This window comes from Haliaeetus albicilla, chromosome 31 (assembly GCF_947461875.1).
Source record: "Haliaeetus albicilla chromosome 31, bHalAlb1.1, whole genome shotgun sequence".
NCBI classification, from domain to species: domain Eukaryota; kingdom Metazoa; phylum Chordata; class Aves; order Accipitriformes; family Accipitridae; genus Haliaeetus; species Haliaeetus albicilla.
The window spans coordinates 1,761,639-1,773,175 of record NC_091513.1 but is presented as its reverse complement, the minus strand read 5'-3'; the positions used below and the strand labels follow the sequence as shown (position 1 = coordinate 1,773,175).

Below are 11,537 nucleotides of genomic sequence, written 5' to 3'. Positions count from 1 at the left end.
GACAGGTAACTCACTGCGAGTACATTTCTTCTGTTTAATTAAAGAAAGAGTATAGCTCCCTGTTCACACAGTCTCTGGGCCACACTAGTGAGGTAGATAACGAAGGAGAAGTGGAGTGTCCACATTTCTTTGTGGACAACATTATCACAAATAAAAAAAGTAAGAGAAGAAAAAAACTCACCCAACAACAATGACAACAACAACAACTAATAAAGGCTGGACCTGCAATGAGTTACATTATGAGTCATATGCTGAAAAGGATGGACACTCTGCAGCTTCTGGAAAACTTTCAGTTGTAAGTGTCCACGTTGCATCCCTGAGGTTCTGATTCCTCACGCTGTAGATGAGGGGGTTCACAACTGGAGGCACCACCGAGTATAGAACTGCCACCAGCAGGTCCAGGGATGGGGAGGAGATGGAGGGGGGCTTCAGGGAGGCAAATATGGCAGTGCTTATAAAGAAGGAGACCATGGCCAGGTGAGGGAGGCACGTGGAAAATGCTTTGTGCCATCCCTGCTCAGAGGGGATCCTCAGCACTGCCCTGAAGATCTGCCCATAGGACAGCACAATGAAAATAAAACACCCTCAAAAAGATGAAAGCACTAAACATGAGAAGCTGAAATTCCCTGAGGTAGGCGTCTGAGCAGCACAGCTTGAGGATCTGGGGGATTTCACAGAAGAACTGGTCCACAGCATTGCCTTGGCAGAGGGGTAGTGAAAATGTACTGGCAGTGTGCAGCACAGCACTGAGAAACCCACAGCCCCAGGCAGCTGCTGCCATGTGGACACAAGCTCTGCTGCCCAGGAGGGTCCCGTAGTGCAGGGGTTTGCAGATGGCAACGTAGCGGTCATAGGCCATGACAGTGAGAAGAAAATATTCTGCTGAGATCAAAAAGACTAACAGAAAGACCTGGGCAGCACATGCTGGGTAGGAGATGGCCCTGTTGTTCCAGAGGGAGTTGGCCATGGCTTTAGGGACAGTGGTGGAGATGGAGCCCAAGTCGAGGAGGGAGAGGTTGAGGAGGAAGAAGTACATGGGTGTGTGGAGGTGGTGGTCACAGGCTATGGTGGTGATGACAAGGCCATTTCCCAGGAGGGCAGCCAGGTAGATGCCCAGGAAGAGCCAGAAGTGCAAGAGCTGCAGCTCCCGCGTGTTGGCAAATGCCAGGAGGAGGAACTGGGTGATGGAGCTGCTGTTGGACATTTTTCTTCCTCTGGGAATGAGGCGCTGTCAAAGGAGAAAAAAGACAGTGAAGAGTCAGGGCATTATTCTCAGAGCAATATCAAAGCCATTTCCCATAGACCCTCCCACTCTCACACACACAGACCCTTTTCCTTTTCTAGGAGACCTTCCTTCAGGTCTGTGGCTGGAGCCCTGCTTGGTGCTGGCTGAGCTTGTAATGAAGAGCAGGGCCTCTGCCCATGGGCTCTTGGAAAGTCAGCCCTGCTCTGTAGCAGTGGGTTCATGGGATCGGTGCGGGCAGGGGCCAGTCTGGTGTGTGACTTTGTCAGCTGAAACCGCTCCTAACGCAGAAGGGCTTGTCAGCATCTGCACTGCCAGTGCTAAGGAACCAGCAGGGTAAAAGCAGTTTAAGAGTTCTAGGGTATTTACAGCTGCCCACATCACCCCTGGGGAGTTTTATTAGATCTCAGGAAGCTTCAGCATTTCTGCTGCACTCCGGGAGAACAGCATGAGCCAGGCGAGTCAAGAGGATTGCCTGTGGCTTAGTGCAGAGAGAGGGGGAGCTGCTCTGTCCTTCTGTCTAGTTCCCACTTGCACTGTGCTTGCATCTTTCTGAGATGGAGGGTGATCACACTCCCCTGTTTTACCCTGAAAAGCCACCAGACACTGCTGAGGGTAGAGACACCCACTGCAGAGCACCAAATGTCTCACCTTGTCTCAAAGTCTCAGCACTCTGCTTCTAGCCAAGGACACACCGGGCTCATTTCACCAACCCAAGAGCATTTCCTCAATCCTAGCATCTCTGTGCTTCTCCATGGGGCTTTCAGATCACAGAAAGCTGCTATGAGACAGGTTTGCATCCTGCAGGGCAGCTAACAGCTTGGAAGGACACTCGGAGGTGATAGCCAAGTGACCTGATGTGATGGCATCTCTGTAAGGGAGAATCAGCTCATTCCCCAGCCCCACAGACACCATTGAGCATAACCCCTCAGATTACAGGAAAGTTGGGACACTTGTTCCCATGGACTCAGCTGCATGGCAGGACCCACAAGATCAGTGTGTGACTCTGCAGCTGAAACTCCCACCCCAGAGAAACAGACAGCAGCAGCAAGAAAATGGCAGTAACACAGACAGGTGGAGAACCAAGAAAAAGAGCAGAGATCAACTGGCTCGGAGAGGCAGCTGAAGTCTCAGGATAGAGTTACCCTCACCCAGCTGTGCATGCCACCTCCCAGGCACCAGCACAGCCAGGCAGTTGTTCTCAGTCCCTGTGCTCTACTTCAGGAGGCTCCTCTCAGACTTACTGATCACTCCAAGTTACAGCTCAGGAGTCTCAGGGACTTGTTCAAGCATGACAAATCCTTCTGCATTTCTCAACCCAAATGGCCCCAAACTAAGAAACAGAAAACACAGACTCAGGAAAGCTCCTTAACTTAACAGGACCCTGCCCTGCTGTGAGATGCTTCTTCCACCCACAGCTTCTCCCCACTCTGCTGTTACAGTTCCCCAGGCAGGCTGAGTACTTACCCTGACAGGTGGCAGAGTCCCTGCCCCAGCACACAGCCCCCCACGGTGCAGGGACCCTGCTCAGAAGGACAGCCCTGGGCACCCCTGGCTGCACACCCACCTTCACACTCTGCAGCCATCCCCTGGTGAAGGCAGCTGACATGCCCTGTCCCTCTGAGGGTGCAGCAGGGAAGCTGTGCTCCAAAGCACGGCCTTTTTCTCTGCACTGCAGAAACTGTGAGAGTCCTCCTGACAGATCCCATAGGCTGTGGGATGTGCCGGCTTTAGGAGGTCATTCCAGGAACCACAGCTGCATTGCCCTGCTGCCAGAGACTTACCCTGTGAAGGGCTGTCAAGATTTTTCTCCAGGTCAGCTCTCCTCTGTCCTCACACCCCAGACTGCCTTCAACCTCCCTCCCACTTCCCTCCTCTCCCCTCGGTGCCTGCAGGCAGTGCCCTCAGCCCTGCTGCGCTTTGCAGAGGAGCTGCTCCTGGGCAGAGCTGTCTCTCTGCAGTGCTGCCTGCTTGCCATGAGCTCCCTCCAGCCCAGGAGCCCAGCCCAGCTCAGCAGCAGAGGACCAGCCCAAGGCAGCACTTTCTCTGCCCCCTCTGGGCTCCCTCCAGGTGTCCCTGGGGCTCCAGGGGAACCTGCTGGGAAACAGGCTGAGGCAATCACTGTTGTTTCTACCCTCAGCTGGGGAGAGCCACTTCTTTCATGAAATGAAATTTTCCACTCAGAGAAAAAGTTACATCTACATGTGACTTTTTTTTTCTTTCCAGAAATATAATCCTTCTCTCAGAATTACTTCTAATGTACCACTTTTTTCATGTTATTTTTTAGACAGGATAGTCAGACAGTGAAAGGCAGGGATCTCCTTTACACCCGCTGAGGGAAGGGATCCATGGGTCAATGGTGGGATTTCATCTGTGTTTCTATTTATGGCATTTGAAGGATACTCAGCTCCCTCCCGTGCACACCACAAAGCCACAGGAGGTGGGATTCCTCTTGCCTGTCTTCAGGTGGGCACAAAATAGACACCTGCATATGAGCTCCTTCTCTCAGGTCCCATCTGAGTTAATGGAGATGGAAGGCAGGAGTCAGGTGTTCAGACGCAATTTCCTGGTGACATTTGAGTTGCCCGAGGTGGTCCAAGATACATGTAAGTAACAGCAAACTGTAATGGAGAAGTTCACAGAGGCAGGGCAACATCTCGGGAATCATGTATGAGCCTGGTGGGAAATTCCTTTGGCCAAGTGACATGACAGCTTATGCCCAAATAAAGGCCAAAAGAACCTTTTCCTACTCCTTATCTTCATAGCAGTTGATACAGGTATTCATATGAACGACTGCAGTCATGTACCATAGTGAGACCTGGGTCTCTCTCTTATTTTCCATCAGCTGGATTTACTCTACCTCCACTGGATATAATGGCATGTGTCCCATGTTCATCTCCACATTGCCTAACAGAATTCAGGACAGGTACTCTATTTAATGTCCAGCTCCAGGGCCACAGAGCTGCACCAGATGCCCAGGCTGGCATGGACCTCACAGGACCTACAGGAAAGCAATTCCCTTTCAGGGTGGTACATCACAGACACTCCAGACGGCATCACAGAGAGTGCGATTTGGTGCCTGTGTGCTCTTGACTTATGCCACCAGTCAGAGGCATCAATCATCAGATGCCATCAAAGAGGCAAGGTCTGGTCCCTCGTTACCCAAGAGCTGCAGGCATTGCATGAACATGAAGCAAAGTTGCACAGGGGTTTTTACTCACTCCCTTGATGATACAATCAACGGAAAGACCAAGAATTTTCAGAGTGTTCCTGGATACATCTGGTCTTCAAGAACAGCATCCTCCAAGCACAGCAGTGGTCCATATCAAAACTCAGTAGAAACTCAGAAAAGAACTCAAGTGCACCAAGATGAACTTTTGGTGCTTCAGGAAGTGTTACAGAAGAAAAAGAGATAAGGTAGGACCACTGGTGAATTGAGTAAGATTCAGTGTAGATAGATCTGAGATACTCTACGTCACAGCCTCAGTTACCACCTGCCAGGTCTCCCAGGCCATTGAGCTGTGAGGCAGGACTCTGGAGGAGAACAACCAGCAGTGGATGGGGATCAAGCCTGCGGTTACTCAAGCAAACTACACCCTTCCTTACCATAGGAACCACAGGGGCTGCATCCAAGGGTGCTGAGAGTGTTTTCTTCTCTAGGAGGTGCTGGTCTCTTATTACCCCAGTAAGAAAGGGATTCGGACACTGTGAGCTACCTTTTAAAATTATGTTCATCATCGTTAACACTGTAAGGAGAGAATCATGCAGATTATCTTCAGTCCCTTTAGATGGTGGAAACCCCAGGTGGTGTAGCATTGAACGGGCCTTCGGCCCAAATGCAGCAAAGCATGCAGACCCCATCCGTAGAAGACAGGCTCCTGTTTTGGTCATCCAAGCTACTAGGATTTTCTTACAAGGAACAAGTCTACTCATCGTCTCAATAGTCAAACAGAAATGATGTTTTCATGAGAACATCTTGCTGCATGGTTAGATACAGTCAAGGCCACGCAGGAGACGTAATGACCAGTACAGAGTGGGACCTGCCTGCAGGCTCTTGTGTGAGAACATGCTGCTGAGGTTGTCCTGTGGCCAAGGGATCTGTGCAGCACAGAAGAGGTTTGATGGCCGTGCTGTACGTGCAGCACAGCGGAGCCCTAAGAACTGTATGTTCAATAGTCTTCTGGTCAGGATGCATATTCAGGTTTCCTTCAGAGAAGTCTGTGCTCCATTACGCTGCCACAACTGATGTGCTGTGACCCAAATGTGCGCTGCCAGGAGGAGCTGGACACCCATGGCTTGTCACAGAACTGTGAAGTTTTTGGACTGAGACGTGGTGGGACAGCTTGCTGAGCTGTGGTGCTGCAATGGAGGGATACAGGCACTGCCCAGGGAGCAGCAGGGAGGATGAGGAGTATCCCCCATGTATAAAAGGGAAGCTTGGATTTGTGGAGATCTTATCTGTGAAAGACAGCAGGTTGGACTAGCTTTTGTCATTTAGCATCAGAGCAGGAGTCAGCAAGAGTCACCTTGTGTTTGCAGTTACAAACTGCTTGCTCAGGGAGAGGAAACAGAAAAGGTCTTTTGTCAGCAACCCCAGGAAGTCTCCAGGTTCATGAGCAGGTTCCTGTGGTGAACTTAAGTGCCCTGGCATTCCCTGGCAAGGCCAAGCAACAGGGTGCCAACAGCCTGAAGGCTATTGGGTCAACTTCTTCAGAGAGCTGCCAGGTGGGCCACCAAGGGTGATTCTCACCTGGACCTGATCCTGGCCAACAAGGAACAGCTGGTTAGGGATGTGATGATATTCAGTGTCAGTCTTGGCTGTCATGGCCATGAATTAGTGGGGGATGAGACACCAAAGGGCAGTGAGTAAGGCCAGCAGACAGAGCACAGACCTGGGACTCCAGAGGAGAAGACTTTGACACACTCAGGAGACTGAGACAAGTGGTACCATGGGAAGCAGCTCTGAAGGGGGAAGCAGCATGGGAAATCTGATAGGGCTTACAGGACAGCCTCTTCCAAGCCCAAGAAGGATCTCCCCAAATACCCGTGAAGAGAAGCAACCGTCTCCGGAGGCTGCTTGTGTGAACTGACTGAGCTCCACAGAAAAAAGGCAGCAGGCAGGAGGTGGAAGCAGGGAAAGCTGCCGACAGAATGTAGAAACCTTGTCCCAGGATGTAGGGACGATGCCAAAGCCAAAGGTCCCATTGCCTTGAGAGATACAGGGCAGGATAGAGGCAGCAAGATGAGCTGATACTGGTTCATTAACCGTAAAAGAATAGAGAAGGATAATGTGGGCCTGCTGCTGAGCTTCCTAAGTGTAGGAGCAGGTAAGGCTGAGGAACTTAATGACTTCTTTGGCTGTGACTTCTGCCAGGCCTTTGTGACTGGCGAAAGGACCCAGGAGGAAAACAACCAGCAGTAAGTGGGGATCAAGTCAGAGGTTACTTTAGCAAACTCAGCCTTGAACAGCCCCTGGGAGCAGACAGGAATCATCCAAGGCTGGGGAGGGAGCAAGCCAATTTTGTAGCAAGGCTCACTCTGCATCTTTTTTGACAGATCATGAAGATCAGGACAAGTCCCTGATGGCTTCCAAAAAAGTTGACAGCTATCTTCTAACACAGGCCAGAGGATGACCAGGGAACAAAAGGCTGTTTGACCTCCTATAGGAGAGCAGTGTGTCCCTGAGCATGTCCTCCTGGATGATATTTCTGGGAAGATGAAGAGGAAGGTGACTGGGCATGGCCAGCATGGATTTGTCCAGGGTGGATCATGAGAGACCAACCTCATGGCTTTCTAGGATGAAAGGGTTGGATTTCTGGATGAGGGTGGATGATCAGTGGGTGTCTTTTATTATATGATTGCATACAGGACATCTGGAAGGATGGACAGAGGTATGGAGGGATGGAGGGAGGGATAGATGGATGGATGGATAAAGAGATGGGTGGAACTGGGATTGATAGTTCAGCCTCAGTGGGTTATAAAATATTGGTCCCGCTCTGCCTGGAGACCTCTAAGAATGTGGCACTGCAGACACTTGCATCTTGACTGCATGCCTCAGCCTGGGAGATGGGGATTGCCCCTGCTGGGGGGTGGCTCTGCCAATCCAGCCACATGGGTCTAGGTGGTGCAGACTTTCCTTGAAGACATTCCTGTAACCCAAATTCATTGGGATGAATGCAGAATTGGCTATTCAAAATCAAGCATTTCATTCACTTGGTCTCTTTGCTTTGACATCTTCTCATTTTGACTACACCTGAAATCTCTCTAATTCACCACAGAAAAATTGAAGACTTGTATTGGGTCTGGCTGAGATGGAGTGTTTTGGCTACTGCTGAGCAGTGCTGGCACAGCATCAAGGCTGCCTCTCCAACATTTTTGCCCCCCTCAATGGCAGGCTGGGGCTGGAAAAATCTTGGGAGGGGACATAGCCAGGACAGCTGACCCAAACTAATCAAACAGATATTCCATAGCATATGACTCAGCTATAAAAGCTGAGTAAAGGGAGATGGAAGGGGAGCATTTTTGTCTTCTGGAGCAATCACTACATGTACTGCAGTCCCGCTTCCCAGGAAGTGGCCAGACATCGCCTGCTGATGGTAAGTAGAGAATAACATCATTTGTTTTTCTTTGCTTTCGCGGTCATAGGCCATGACAGTGAGAAGGAAATACTCTGCTGAGATCAAAAAGACTAACAGAAATGCCTGGGTAGCACATCCTGGGTAGGAGATGGCCCTGTTGTTCCAGAGAGAGTTGGCCATGGCTTTAGGGACAGTGGTGGAGATGGAGCCCAAGTCAAGAAGGGATAGCTTGAGGAGGAAGAAGTACATGGGTGTGTGGAGGTGGTGGTCACTGGCTACGGTGATGATGATGAGTCCGTTTCCCAGGAGGGCAGCCAGGTGGATGCCCAGGAAGAGCCAGAAGTGCAAGAGCTGCAGCTCCCGTGTGTCTGCAAATGCCAGGAAAAGGAACTGGGTGATGGAGCTGCTGTTGGACATTTTCTTCCTCTGGGAATGGGGTGCTGTCAAAGTAGAAAAAAAGACAGTGAAGAGTCAGGGCATTGTTCTCTGAGCAATATCAAAGCCATTTCCCATAGTCCCTCCCACTCTCACACACACAGACCCTTTTCCTTTTCTAGGAGACCTTCCTTCAGGTCTGTGGCTGGAGCCCTGCTTGGTGCTGGCCGAGTGTGCAATGAAGAGCAGGGCTTGTGCCCATGGGCTCTTGAAAAGCTAGCCCTGCTCTGTAGCAGTGGGTTCATGGGATCGGTGCGGGCAGGGGCCAGTCTGGTGTGTGACTTTGTCAGCTGAAACCGCTCCTAACGCAGAAGGGCTTGTCAGCATCTGCACTCCCAGTGCTAAGGAACCAGCAGGGTAAAAGTAGTTTAAGAGTTCTAGGGTTTTTTACAGTGACGGTCCTTTTTCTGGTCATTCCCTCCATGCCTTTTCAGGGATGGCCCTCACTGGGGCCCACTAACACTCTTGGAACCTTGGAGGCTTGCTACTGACTTTTACTTCTGTAGGGGCTTCTTAGGTCTTTCAGGATCTGCAGTTCAGGAAGTCAGCACCAGAGGCCTCATTAAGATGCCAAACACCCTAACATGTCAAGTTGCTTTCCATAGTTTTCTTTTAAGCCTTCAATTCTGATGTGGTTAATAAGAGCAGTTTCAGGAGTGTAATCAAAGTGAAATGATATGAACACTAAACAACAAGAAAGGGTTTCTTTTTCTCCACATTTTTTCTTTGCTTACACATGAATTGCTATCAGCAATCTCTAACTGATATTGATCCTGTGCATCTTCTAATTCAGTGTGAATAGATATGAAAATCCAGAGCCTTTATGTTCCACAACCTGTGGTCAGTCTTCATCCCTACCCCCAACCTACCATGTCTCTCACCAGCCACCTGGGACTTGGAGCAGCCCTGGTCCAATCTGAGCTACCTCCACTGAAGTCTGTAGCTGTGTGTTTCAGCCCATGGGCACCAATTCCCACCTGTGTTACTTGGAGAATGAGTGGCACACAGACACAGAAGGGTGTTTCTCAATTGCCTACATATGAAAACAAAGGAAGGCAGAGTTAAATTTAAAATAAAAGACATTTTTCAGCGAGGTGTTAAGTCCATATTACCTCCATTGAAACCTGCTTCCTAGAGAGGATAACCTTAGACCAACAGAAAACACAGTTTGTGTTTAGTCACAGAACCCACGACCTCCCAAAACATTTTCTGTCCTGGACTTTGTTTGTTTCTCCATATTCGCTCTTTTGCGCACAGCGTGTCACACACTGAAGTCACGAGCTGCCTTGATTCGCAGAGGGGAGCAAAGAGACAAAGGGAATGAAATGTTCCCTTTTAAATAGCCAAATCTGCACTAACCCCAACATATCTGGGTTACAGGAACGTCTTCAAGCAGACTCTACATCATCTAGACACACTTGTTTTTCATTCCCTGCTTGGAAAATTACAGGTGACTCCATTGTAGGTGAAGGGTGGGATGAGAGTGATCACCTCTAACACTAGACACCTTGGGTGCAACTGCCCAGGCTTCCCTTTCTAGTCAAGGGAGAGAAATCACTTGTCTCAGCCAAGAGGCTTTGACACACCCTGCCTGTCCAACAGCTCATGCTCCAGAAGTTCTGCCATTGGTCCTGCTGCACATTTCTCCATCCCGCATGAGGTCTTCTTCTACCTCAGGGTATCCTGGAGGCAGTGGCCACTCCTGTGTGGGCAACTGCATCAACCCTTCAATGGAGATGATAGGTACACATTGAAACATATGCAGAAAAGAGCTGAGGGTAATAAGTGTGTAAGAAGTCTTCATTTTCAGAGTTTTGAGGGTTTCCTATAAATCCTCAGGATTGATTTCTCTATTGGCCATTGACACAGAACAGACAGCTGATCACCCTTTCTCTCCTTCTACATAAATCTAGATTTATACAGTCATTTCTGAAATGCATTACCTATGAACATATTGAATGGTGAAACTCCTCTCGGGACAAGTTTATATTAAAACATTTGACATCTGCATTTCATAACTAAACAGAGCTGAGAGCGATAGAGGTTGGAGAAGTTGGATAGAGCCCACTATTATTTCTTTGCTACCAAGCAATGTCCAGAATTGGTAGCACTTCCCTCCTATCCTCCCTGTTTTTGAGGTGGCCAAATCTTTATGGGCTACACAATGGCATAACATCATGGCCCTCCAAGTGCCAGACCCCAACCAACACACCACAGAGGCCCAGAGTACAGCCGATGAAAGGAAATGCCATGCTTATTTGACAAACTTCTGATAAACTTCTCCAATGAAATGGCTGCCTTGGTAGATGACTAAGGCTTTCAACACTGTCTCCCATAAAATCCTGACAAAGAAGCTGCTGAAGGAGAGGCTGGATGAGCAGAGAGTGAGGGGGATTGAAAACTGGCTGAATGGTGATCAGTGGCACGTGGTCTCGCTGCAGGCCAGTCACCAGTGGTGCACTGCAGGGGTCAATACTGTGTCCGGTCCTGTCCCTTCAAACCTCTATTGTAGTTTTGTGGTCCTGTGGCATCCTTCAGGGAAATCAGCGCTACCGGGCACCTCTCTGAAGTGTCAGTGCACTGATGTGCGCAGCGTGCTGAACAAAGAGGAGGAATTAGACGTCTGTGTGTGGTTACAATGAGCGACAGTCTCATGTGGGTAGCAGAGACGGTGTGAGATAGCACACAGCAGGAGTGCGGCCAGGGATGGACAGGCTTGTAAGGCAAGGAGGGGGAGATGCCCTTTACGATAGAGAGAGCAATGGGAATGCATGGATCTCTGCCTTGGGACGGGTGATGGGCCTTCTGTGAGCTCACAGGTCAGGATCAGCAGGCAGACCAGCACTGTCCCGAGTGAGCACCATAACAGACAGAACCCAAGCCATGGACTGAAGGAACTCAATGGACATTTTGTGGCCATTTTGCAGGGGTGGTCCACAGAATAAGGGAATGATATCTGTGTTTAAATGAGACGCTGTGAAGGGGGTGATGGTTACTGAGGCTGTATTGGATACTGTGAGACCTGAGCATGCAGTAAGCAGAATGGAATAAGAGGGGGATCTTGTCCTGGTTTTGGGGATGGGATGGAGTTAATTTTCTTCATAGCAGCTCATATGGGGCTGTGTGTTTTGGATTTGTGACCAAAACAGTGCTGATAACACAGGGATGAGTTAGTTACTGCTGAGCAGTGCTTGCACACCATCGAGGCCTTTTCTGCTTCTCACACCAACCCACCAGCGAGGTGGCTGGGGGTGCACAAGAATTTGGCAGGGAACACAGCT

At 49.7% G+C, this 11,537-nt stretch overlaps 1 pseudogene; it reads right to left on the bottom strand.

Annotated features, from left to right (window-relative positions):
* Positions 1-237: 237 nt before the first annotated feature.
* LOC138683135 (olfactory receptor 14A16-like) lies at positions 238-1,204 on the bottom strand (annotated as a pseudogene).
* Positions 1,205-11,537: the final 10,333 nt, after the last annotated feature.